General features: G+C 46.9%; 1 pseudogene; it reads right to left on the bottom strand.

Annotated features, from left to right (window-relative positions):
• Positions 1–394: 394 nt before the first annotated feature.
• Positions 395–1,457, bottom strand: LOC101413407 (fructose-2,6-bisphosphatase TIGAR pseudogene; annotated as a pseudogene).
• Between the last annotated feature and the right edge of the window lie 10,999 nt (positions 1,458–12,456).

Here is a 12,456-nt window from a genome sequence, read left to right as displayed (position 1 = left end):
ACCGGATAAGATAGTAAAAAACACAGTGTCTTACCATGAGCCAATAAAACAGGTTAGATTTTCAGAGTAAAGAAAAATATCAACATAGGAAAAAGGAAAGAAACACAGTAGCAAAGTAATAATTCCCCATTTTACAATAGTGCATTCCTTCACCCATTTACAATCTGAAGATGGAGTTGAGCAGGGCGGAGAAATTACTCTGGAAAATGCCAACTGCCCTCAAAAGAATAAGTCATTTCTAAGCGGTTTTCCATTAGTGCTTTATGTGGCTATGATTTCATTCAAACTTTATAACCTGCTAGAATAGAAGGTTTTTCAACTGTTTGCAAATCAGCAGAGGGCAGAAATAAAGCCAAAGGCACTCCCTCATAAGCTCAAAATTGTTAGATTCCTCTTAGTGGGTTTCGGTCACTCTGTTTAGATGCTTCTGTAGGTTCATACAAACACAGCGAATTGTCGGTGTAACTTCTTTTCCTTCCTCCAAGTTTGTGATAAAGAGGCTGTCAGGGCTGCCGTGTCGCAATCTCAGATTTGCTCAGAGGTACTGCTAAGGAACACTTAAGGTCGGCCAGAAAATAACCAAACAGGCTTCTCCTATAACTCTGTGACTCACACCTAAGACACTGGCCCCTAATCCTGGAGGACCGCCATTTGAGTTAAATCTAAATCCAAAGTTTTTTACTAAAGGAAATATTTCTGCTGAAGAAGTTTCCAGAGAGTTGCTTGGTGTGCCTTGTGAGATCTGTTCTTTTTGACCCACTTCTTTCAGGATCAGCTGACGAAGAAATTTAAAAAATTCTTTCCCAGGCATTGTCACCTGGTCCAGAGTCTCTTCTCCAAGCGGGTGAAGGTAGGGCACTCCTCCCCAGCCATATTCACCAAGGCCCTTAGCTCACTCAGCTCCTTGCCTTCTGCAACCCCGTATTTCCTTTCTCGAAGTCTTGAATCATTCTTGACTGTCATCATATTGCAAAATGTGCTTTTCTCCAAAATCACATGCATAGTCCGCTTGGTTCTCATGAGATCGCTGGGGAAAATGTGAGTAAACTGGACATTTTAAAAAAAACCTTTATTTCTTTTTATTTTTTTTCTTCTTTATTTTCTTTTAAATGTTACATTAAAAAAATACGAGGTCCCCATATACCCCCCACCGCACCCACCCGCCCCTCCCACATCGACAACCTCTTGCATCATCCCAGCACATCCAGGGCACCTGGTGAATACATTCTGGAGCACCACTGCACCACATGGACAGCGGTCCACATTGTAGTCCACACTCTCCCCCTGATATTTTTAAGAAATATGCCAACGGCGACTGCTTGCTTAAGTCCAGTTTCTGAAAGAGGCTTGTCTGCACCTTGGCCTTGAAGTATTTTCTCCTTGTTAAATCTCGTTTCAGATTTATTTGGATGGGAGTAGGTTGTGCTTCTTGGACAGGGATATCTATGTCCTTCCATAGGGTTGGGAAATTTTCTACCATTATTTCTTCAAATATTCCTTCCGCCCCTTTTCCCTTCTCTTCTCCTTCTGGGACACCCATGACATGTATTTTTCACATCGCTCGCTGTCATTTAGTTCCCTAAGACCTTGTTCAACGTTTCCCATTCTTTTCTTCATCTGTTCTTCTGTATGTTCACTTTCAGAGGCCATTTCTTCAAGCTCACCAATCCTTTCTTCTGCCTCCTCAAATCTGCTATTATACGATTCCAATGTATTTTAAAATTTCATTTATTGCACCTTTCCTTCCTGTGAGATCTATTTTTCTATATATGCTTTCAAATTCCTTGTGCTCATCCAATGTCTCTCTCTTTTTTTTTTTAGAGATTTGTTTCTATTTATTTATCTCCCCTCTTCCCCATTGTCTGCTCTCTGTGTCCATTTCCTGTGTGCTCCTCTGTGTCCACTTACATTATCAGGCAGCACTGGGAAACTGCGTCTCTTTTTTGTTGTGTCGTCTTGCTGTGTCAGCTCTCCTTGTGTTTGGTGCCACTCCTGGGCAGGTTGCACTTTTTTCACGTGGGGTGGCTCTCCTTGCAGGATGCACTCCTTGCGTGTGGGGCACCCCTATGCGGGAACACCCCTGCATGACACGGCACTCCTTGCACGTGGCAACACTGCACATGGGCCAGCTCACCACATGGGCCAGGAGGCCCCGGGTTCAAACCCTGGACCTTGTATATGGTAGGCGGATGCTCTATAGGTTGAGCCACATCCACTTCCCCCAATGTCTTCTTAATATCCTTAATCTCTTTAGCCATCTCATTGAACTTATTAAAGAGATTTGTTTGAATATCTATGATTAGTTGTCTCCACTCCTTTATGTCATCTGAGGCTTATCTTGTTCCTTCAACTGGGCCATAGCTTCCTGTTGCTTGGTATGGATTGTAATTTTTTGTTGGTGTCTTGGTAGATGAATTTATTCTGGGTGCAGTTTTTCTCTTTAGTTTAGGATTTTCTTGCCCTTTTCCCCTTGCTGACTGTGTAGTAGGAGCCAAGGATGTAGTTGTTGCTATAAGCTGTGGAGGCTCGAGCTGCCCTCATTGCACCAGGGACCAATGAAGCTTCTCCCACCTTTCTCCTTTGCCAGGGGTAGGGACAGAGCCACAGCCGTATGGAATAATCCAAGTCATGCAGGCCTAGACTGCAGTTGCCCAGAGAGACTGATGAAGCATCACACCCCTTTCTCTTCCTGCCTGGGGCAGGGATGGATGAAGCTGCAGGTGTGGGCAGCAATCTATGCAGTGCTGCAGGTCCAAAATAACTGCAGTTGCCCCAGTCGACTACTGACTGTTCAGTCTGTGCCAACTGAATGTACCTACAGTTACCCAGAGAAGCTGGTACAGGTCCTGCCTGGCTCCTCCCTGCTGGAGGTGGGGCTGGAGCCTACGCTAGGGCTGCAATATGATCTGGATGGAAAGAAGCCAGTTCTACTGTTACTGTGATTTTCAATCAACTTGGCTTCCCTTCATGCCAGGGGTGGAGTCAAAATGGCAGGTACTGGCCTCTGTTCCACTTGGACAGGTTCAGACTTTAGATGTTCTTAGGGTTATACTTTAGCCAGCTTAATTTACTCATCAGTAACTGAAGTCAGGGGTGAACCAACTTTTCCTCCCCTGTTTTTGGGAAATGGAGCTTCCAACTCCAGCCACAGAACAGCTCCTGAGGTGGCTCGTGCCACCAGAGTAGGATGATCACCAGTCTCCACGTAGTGGCCTGTATTTTCCTGGAGAGGTTGGCACAGGTCCCTCCATCTTTCTCCCTGTCAGTGGTGGGGCTGGGGCTTAGGCTAGAGCTGCAATCCAATCTGGATGAAAAGAAGCTGGTCCCTACCAGCCCTGTGATTTTCAGTCTGCCCCACTTCCCCTCATGCCAGAGGCAGAGTTAAACTTGTGACTGCCTGATATGGACAAGTTCAAACTTTGGCTGTTCTTAGGATTATACTTTAACCCACCGAATTTATTAATCAGTAACTGAGGTTGGTGCCCAACCATCTCTTCCTCCCCTGTTTTTGGGAAGTGGAGCTTCTGATCCCAGCCACAGAATAGCTCCCATGATGGCTTGTGCCACCAGTGAAGCATGGGCACTGGTCTCTGTGATGTGGAGTGCTCTACTTATGAATCTTCTCTGCAGGTTCTTCCATTCTTTCATTCTTTCAAGGATGTTGCAGGATGCTCTTCTGGTCTCCTGGAGCCCCCAAACAAGTGCTTTAGATAGCTCCGGGTGCTTACTAACTGCCCTGTAGCATGAGCTGACTCTAGGAGCTCCTTACTCTGCTGCCATCTTGCTGGTTTTCTCCTCATTGTCATTTTAATTTGCATTTCCCTAATAGCTAGTGATATGGAACATTTTTATGTGCTTTTTGGCCATTTGTATTTACTCATTGGAGAAATGTCTATTTAAATCTCTTGGCCAATTTTAAATTGGACTGCTTGCTCTTTTATTGTTGAGTTGCATCATCTCTTTATAAAGAATGGAAATCAAACCCTTATCAGATATGTGGTTTCCAAATATTTTCTCCCATTGAGTGGGCTGTCTTTTCACCTTGACAAAGTCCTCTGAATCACAGAAGTGTTTAGATTTAAGGAGGTCCCATTTATCCATGTTTTTTTCATTGCTTGTGCTTTCAGTGTAAGGTTTAAGAATGTACCACCTACCACCAGTTCTTGAAGATGTTTTCCTACATTTTCTTCTAGGAGTTTTATGGGTCGCACTTTTATATTTAGGTCTTTGATTGATTTTGACTTAATTTTTGAATAAGGTGTGAGATAGGGACTGTGATGGTTAGACTATTGTGTCAACTCAGCTAGTAATTGTGCCCAATTGTTTGGTCAAGCAAGCACTGGGCTAACTGTAATACAAGGGCATTTATGGACTTTAGTCACCATTGACTTTCCTGCAGTGGTAAATCATAGATAGCTGATTACATCAGTCAGGGAGATTGCCATCAGCAATAAGTGGCATTTAACCCAATCAGTTGAATGCCTTAAAAGGAGAAGTGATTCCAGCATTGAGTGAGAATTTCCCAGCTCGTCTTTGGCCAGCCAACATCTCCCAGAACTCATCAAGAACCTTCATTGGAGTGCCTGATTGCAGCCTGCCTGCAGAACCTGGAATTGTGCATCCCATTGGCCACTTGAGAGGCTCTTATAAAATTGCATACTATTGACAGATATCTCTTGTTGATTCTGTTTCCCTAGGGAACTCTGACTAATACAGCTTGGTACCAGGAGTGGTTCTTTAGGAACAGAGTCATTAAAAAAAAAAAAAAAGATTTATTTATTTATTTATTTTTCTCCCCTTCCCCCCCCCACCCCAGTTGTCTGTTCTCTGTGTCTATTTGCTGCGTCTTCTTTGTCCGCTTCTGTTGTTGTCAGTGGCACGGGAATCTGTGTTTCTTTTTGTTGCGTTATTTTGTGTCAGCTCTCCGTGTGTGCGGCGCCATTCCTGGGCAGGCTGCACTTTCTTTCACGCTGGGCGGCTCTCCTTACGGGGCACACTCCTTGCGCGTGGGGCTCCCCTATGCGGGGACACCCCTGTATGGCAGGGCACTCCTTGCGCGCATCAGCACTGCACATGGGTCAAGGAGGCCCGGGGTTTGAACCATGGACCTCCCATGTGGTAGATGGATGCCCTAACCACTGGGCCAAGTCCGCCGCCCAGGAACAGAGTCTTAAACATGGGATGTCTGAGGTGAATCTGGGAGTTTTGCAATTGGCTCCCTACTCTAATTGGACTCAAGGGTACTGATGACTACCTTTCTAATAACGAAGAGGCTGCTAACAGTCCATGGTGCGAGTTGGCAATTGAGATGTGCAAATAGCATCACTGAATTCCCCTACTTCCATGCTTGTAAGACGCAAGGATCTGGGTGGGAGTGTTTTCAACACCTTAACAGAGTTTTGTGAAGTCAAACAGTATAAGGATGTTGGCTGGCTCCTCCTTGATACTCTGGATACTGTTACAAAAGAAAGAGATGAGTTGAAGGCTTCAAATTTGAAATTTAAACACTGCATGAATGATGCGAAAGTTTCTATGCATGCTCTGAAAGAAAATCTTCTCTCCTGTAGTCACAGGCTCGAAATATCTGAGAACCAAACTCAGGTCTCATTGTAAGAGTAGCAGAGTTACAAAGGAAACTAAAATCTCAACCCTGTGAAAAGAGTGAAATCCAGAGAATTGGAATGGAGACATATGGGATGATGATAATATTGGTGGAGACATTGGAAGCCTGAATTCTGCTGAGACTTTACCAGATAAGGCTGCCATGGCCTGCCCTGTCCAGACCATACCTTGTCAACCTTGTATCATGCAGCCTCCAGTCTGCCCTAGGGAGTCTGAAACAGCTTCCAGCCTGGAGTTGGTACCAGCCAAACTGAAGCCTGCCCTGCTCAGCCTCTGGCCTGTCCCAGGGAGTCTGGACATCCTCCCAGCCCTAAGGCACATACCAGCTAAACTCCAGCTTGCTCTGCCAAGCCTCCAGTCTGCCCTGAGGAAACTGCCTTGCAACCCCTGCCTGAAGAGATTAATCCTGTCTCACCAGAAGAAAATGCAAGGGAATGCCCTGAGGTCAGTAGCTTGCAAGGCAGTTCTAATCCTTTTCCTTACCCACCCCCACCACCGCTCTTGTCTTCTGGATCTATTACTAGACTAAAATCGCAACAAGCCCCAAGGTGAAATACAAAGTGTGACCCATACTCAGAACTAATACAGTTCTGTCTGTATAAGATACAACTGATACAGACAGAAATCAGGGGAATATATGTGGGAATGGATACCAAGGTATGGGATAATGGTGGAAGGAATATAAATTTGGGTCAGGCTTAATTTATGAATATGAGCCCACTAAGCAGAAATTCTGGATTCAACGCTGTAGCTCAAGGGGTTAGAAAGGGCTCTAACAGTTTGTTTGGGTGGCTGACTGAAACATGGACCAAAAGATGGCCTGGCATGTCTGAGGCTGAGATGCCTGATTTGCCCTGGTACACAGTAGAAGAGGGATTTCATAGGCTTCGGGAGATTGGAATGCTAGAATGGATTTACCATTTGAGAGCTGCCCACCCACCCCAGGAATGTCTAGAGGACACACCTTTAACCAGGACTGTGAGGAGTAAATCTGTAAAACTAACTCCATCTTCCCAGAAGAGCTCTGTGGTTGCTCTTCTCTGTAGTCCAGATATTACTGTAGGGAGGGTTGTGATGGAATTAAAATCCTTAAATATTATGGGAATGATCCGATGTTGGCCTAGTAAAAGTCAAGTATCTGCAGTTAATTGCCAAAGTCAAGGTGGGTGTGACTACCACAATGAAAAGCAGATTCAAAAAAGTACTCTAAATAATCTGAGTCACATAGAGTTATGGCCTTGGCTAATATATCTTGAGGTACCTAGCAGTGAAATAGATAGGCAATCTACTAAATTTCTTCTGGGTCTGTATAAACAGAAGAGTTCTAGGTTGAGTGAACAAATCCTAACTCCAATTACCGATGCAGAGAATCACGACCCCTTAAATCAGTGCCCAGACTTGAGACAGTTTAGAGGCCCAGAGCCCCTTGAATGAGGAGAAGGCTGGGTCTCCTTGGGGAAGGATCCTGTTAAACTGCCCAAAATTTATAATCTTAATCTTCCTCTCCCCTTTCCCTAAGGAGATCCATGGCCTTTTACCAGAGCAACTGTGCATTGGGGAAAAGGAAATGATCAGACATTTCAGGGATTATTAGACACTGGCTCAGAGGGGACATTAATTCCGGGAGACCCAAAATGTCACAGTGGTCCACCAATCAGAGTAGGGGTTTGTGGAGGTCAGGTGATTAATGGAATTTTAGCTCAGGTCCATCTCACAGTAGGTCCAGTGGGTCCCTGGACCTATTCTGTGGTTATTTCCCCAGTTCTAGAATGCATAATTGGAATACACATATTCAGTAACTGGCAGAATCCCCACACTGGATCCCTGACCTGTGGAGTGAGGGCTGTTATGGTCGGAAAGGCCAAACAGAAGCCACTAGAACTGGCTCTACCTAGCAAAATGTAAACCAAAAGCAATACTGGTTTCCTGGAGGGATTGCAGAGATTAGTTCCACCATCAAGGATTTGAAGGGTGCAGGGGTGGTGATTCCCACCACATCCCCATTCAACTCTCCTATTTGGCCTGTACAGAAAACAGATGGTTATTGGAGGATGACAGCAGATTATAGTAAACCTAACCAGGTGGTGACTCATATTGCAGCTGCTGTTCCAGTTGTGGTATCATTGCTTGAGCAAATCAACACTTCCCCTGGTACCTGGTATGCAGCTGTTGATTTGGTGAATGCATTTTTTAAATTGCTGTTGGTAAGGACCACCAGAAACAGTTTTCTTTCAGCTGGCTAGACCAGCAGTATACCTTCACTGTCCTGCCTCAGGGGTGTATCAACTCTCCAGCCCTATGCCATAATATTGTCTGCAGGGATCTTGATCGTTTCTCCCCCTCACAAGACATCATACTGGCCAATTATATTGATGATATTATGTTTTTTAAAAAAGATTTATTTATTTTAAAAATTTAGTTCTCTCCCCTTTCCCCCTCCCAGTTGTCTGCTCTCTGTGTCCATTCGCTGTGTGTTCTTCTGTGTCCACTTGCATTCTTGACAGCGGCACCAGGAATCTGTGTCTCTTTTTGTTGCATCATCTTGCTGCATCAGCTCTCCATGTGTGCAGTACCATTCCCGGGCAGGCTGCACTTTACTTTTGCATGGGGTGGCTCTCCTTATGGGGTGCACTCCTTGCATGTGGGGCTCCCTTATGCGGGGACACCCCTGCATAGCACAGCACTCCTTTGTGTATATCAGCATTGCACGTGAGCCAGTGCACTGCATGGGTCAGGAGGCCCTGTGTTTGAACCCTGGACCTCCCATGTGGTAGGTGGACACTCTATCAGTCGAGGCACATCTGCTTCCCATGATTATATCATGTTGATAGGACCTAGTGAGCAAGAAGTAGCAGACTCTAGACTTATTAGTAAGGCATTTGCGTGAGAGAGGATGGGAGATAAATCCAACTAAAATACAAGGTCCTTCCACCTCAGTGAAATTTCTAGGTGTCCAGTGGTGTGGGATATGTCAAGATATCCCTTCTAAAGTGAAGGATAAGCTGTTGCATCTGGTCCCACCTACAACCAAAAAAGAGGCACAACGCTTAGGTGGTCTCTTTGGATTTTGGAGACAACACATTCTTCATTTGGGTGTGCTACTCCAGCCCATTTACTGGGTGACCAGAAAAGCTGCTAGTTTTGATTGGAGACCAGAACAAGAAGAGGCTCTGTGTCAGGTTCAGGCTGCTATGCAAGCTGCACTACCACTTGGGCCATGTGATCTAGTAGCTCCAATGGTGCTGAAAGTTTCAGTGGCACATAGAGATGCTGTCTAGAGCCTTTGGCAGGCCCCTGTAGGATAAGCACAATGCAGACCCTGAGGATTTTGGAGCAAAGCCCTGCCATCCTCTGGAGATAACTACTCCCCTTTTGAGAAACAGCTTTTGGCCTGCTTCTAGGTCTTGGTGGAGACTGAACACTTAACCATGGGCCATCAAGTTACCATGAGACCTGAGTTGCCTATCATGAGCTGGGTATTGTCTGACCCAGCAAACCATAAAGTTGGCCGTGCACAGCAGCACTCCATAGTAAAGTGGAAGTGCTATATACGAGATAGGACTTGGGTGGGGTCCTGAAGGCACAAGTACGTTATATGAGGAAGTAGCCCCAATCCCCATGGTCACCATTCCTGCCATGTTACCTTCTCTTTCCCAGCCCACAGCTTTGGCCTCTTGGGGAGTCCCTTACAATCAGTTGACTGAGGAAGAGAAAACTCAGGTCTGGTTTACGGACGGTTCTGCATGATATGCAGGTACCACCTGGAAGTGGAGAGCTGCAGCACTGCAGCCCCTTTCTGGGACATCGCTGAAGGACGGTGGTGAGGGCAAATCCTCCCAGTGGGCAGAACTTCGAGCAGTGCACCTGGTTGTTCATTTTGCTTGGAAGAAGAAATGGTCACAGGTATGTTTGTATACTGATTCATGGACTGTTACTAACGGTTTTGCGGTCACCAGTCAGGCTGAAGTGTGGTTTGCTGGCCTGGCAGGGGAGCAGCCGCAGTAGGCCAAGCCGCTGCCCGCATAATAGGGTGGCTGGTCGGGCCCACCGCCACCCCTGAAGGAAGCTCGGCATGGGCGCAGAGTGCCCTCGGGTCTCCCCTTCTCGGCAGCCATGCTTCCGCGGCCACCCCTCCTCCCAGATGGCGCCACCCGATGCCTTGTGGGGCGGCACCCTTCTTCTTCCTTCTCCCTGCGCAGGCGCAGGGCAGAAAATTCCAGTCTGCCCTTTTCCCCTCCCCCGACAGCAGCAACAGCCAGGCGTGGGCGGAGAAATCCAGCCCGCCCTTTTCCCCTCCCCCGACAGCAGCAACAGCCAGGCGTGGGCGGGAAACTCAAGTCTGCCCTCCACCCCAGCAACAGCAGCCACCAATCCCTAAACCCTGCCCCTTCCCCCAGCAACAGCGACAGCCAATCCCTAACCACCGCCCCTCCCCCGTCCAGTACCGCCCACTGACCTTTCGCCGGCAACCAATCAGAACAGGGCGTGGCTTCGACCAATCAGCCTTCCCCAGCCCCTATAAAACTGTTGCCTCTCCCTCAGTAAAGTGGACTTGCGTGTTTACCTTGTCTCCGCGGTAGTTCTTCTGCCGTGCGCCCTCCAGTCCTGAGAGCCCCCGACAAGGGCCTGGCCTCCCTTGTCCCCACTTCGTCGCCGGCTTCTCCGGGCGACCCCTTCATCGCCGGCTTCGCCGGGCGACCCCGTCAGCTGAACCGCGCAACCCCTTGTGAGACCGATCCCTCGTCTGCTGCCGGACCGACCCCTCGTCCCAAGTGGGACCGACCCCTCGTCCCAAGCGGGGACCGACCCCTCGTCCAGAGCTGGACCGACCCCTCGTCCGCAGCCAGACCCCACCTCTACCGACCGAGCAAGCCGCCGCAGTTGGCGCCCAACGTGGGGCAAAGCAACCCCACCACAGCACAACGTGGGGCAAGGCAACTCCACCACAGCCTCACTCCATAACCTGGCGCCCCCCCCCTCCTCTCTTCTCACCGTGGGACTTCTCTCGTGCAACATTGCTGCTACCTGAGCCTTGGCTACCTCATATGATCCACGGCGGTCTGGGAGAATCGCTGGATGGCTTTCTCCTTCCATGTCGGGGGCTTATACCGACCCGCTATGATTAAGAGGAGCCTTGGATTTCTCGGGAGCACGCGCTTGCACGTCTGAAGTAATCCTACCACAGCCCTACGCCCTCCTCTCTTCTCACCTTGGGACTTCTCTCGTGCAACATTGCTGCTACCTGAGCCTTGGCTACCTCATACGATCCACGGCGGTCTGGGAGAATCGCTGGATGGCTTTCTCCTTCCATGTCGGGGGCTTATACCGACCCGCTATGATTAAGAGGAGCCTTGGATTTCTCGGGAGCACGCGCTTGCATGTCTGAAGTAACCCTACCATAGCCCTACGCTCTCCTCTCTTCTCACCCCTATCTTTTCGCTCTGCATTGCTGCTCCTGAACCTTGGCGACCTCATATGATCCACGGCGGTCTGGGAGAATCGCTGGATGGCTTTCTCCTTCCATGTCGGGGGCTTATACCGACCCGCTATGATTAAGAGGCGCCAATAAAACTCTCAGGAGCACGTGCCTGAGCACCTCCACCCCTGCCTTCACCTCTGCCTCCTCCCCTTCACGCTTGCTCCCCTTTGCCTTGCTCCACTGCTCGTCGTCCCGCCCTCCCCTCGTCGGGGCCTTCTCTTGGCCCGCGACCACCGTCGGAGCCCCACCGGCTCCGACCCCTCGTCTCACCGCGCACCTCGGCTCCCATCGCCACGCTCTCAAGGTAAGGGCCCCTTTTCTTATCGGCTCCAAAAGGCCATTAGCAATGGGTAACATCCTATCTGCTAAGCAAGCCCCACAAGTTCGGGCTCTTGCCGGTCTCCTAGACACTCACCGGTGTAAGATCTCTTTCAAACAGCTTCAAGTATATTGGGACCTTCTTCTCCCCTTTAATCCATGGCTTACCACGTGTTAGCTCTGGGACCCGGATACCTACACTCGCCTTATAGATAGGGTCACTTTTGCTGTGGAGCAGGAAGGTAAAAGATTCCCTCCTGGCTTATTACAGGCAACATGAAGTCCAGAAGAAATCTTGAAGGGTATAATCTATGATATGCTATATAAAAAAGGATTTAAAAGCAGCTATACCAAGAAAGTAAGAGTTATGAGTCAACTGTAAATAAATTATATATTTCTGTTAATGTGTTGTAATTGTTCTGTGTTTGTCTGTCTGTTCGTTCAATGTCAACGTATATTGTGATACCTCCGGATGGTAAATATAAATTACTAGAAATCTTTAAAAGAGCTCTATTCAAATGGCCAAAGATTAAATAAGCGCTTATATTAATACTTAAGTTTATTATATTAATACATAAGTTTAAATGCTAATAAGATATCTACAATTTTAAAAAAAAATTGTAAGTCTTAATTAACAAAATTAACTGTACGTCTTCATAAAAAGTTGTTCTTGCCTAGATTAAAATGAATAACTTATTTTTCTTCACAGGATAATATAAAGAATGTAAAACTTATATGAATATTAAAAAGGTTAAAAGTTTGTAAAAATGCTAACAGAAATGTAATAAGTTTTGCAAAAAGACGTATTTTGTCCTAAAGTAAGATGGCTAATTTTTCATAAACTCTTGAAATTTAATTTGCATGCAGCAAGTGTAAAAGGTATTGTGATAACTTTAGGTAAGGGAATGTGTTCTGTAAAGAAAAAATTTATCTTCAATAGTTTACATTAAGGTATTAAATGGCTAATTCCAAAAGGTCATTCTTAAATATATATATATAAAACTGAATTGATGATAATAATAATAAAAGGTAATTTT

The sequence above is a fragment of the Dasypus novemcinctus genome, chromosome X, assembly GCF_030445035.2.
Source record: "Dasypus novemcinctus isolate mDasNov1 chromosome X, mDasNov1.1.hap2, whole genome shotgun sequence".
Lineage (NCBI taxonomy): Eukaryota > Metazoa > Chordata > Mammalia > Cingulata > Dasypodidae > Dasypus > Dasypus novemcinctus.
The sequence above is the reverse complement of the archived record's forward strand: the minus strand, read 5'-3'. Positions and strand labels throughout refer to the sequence as shown.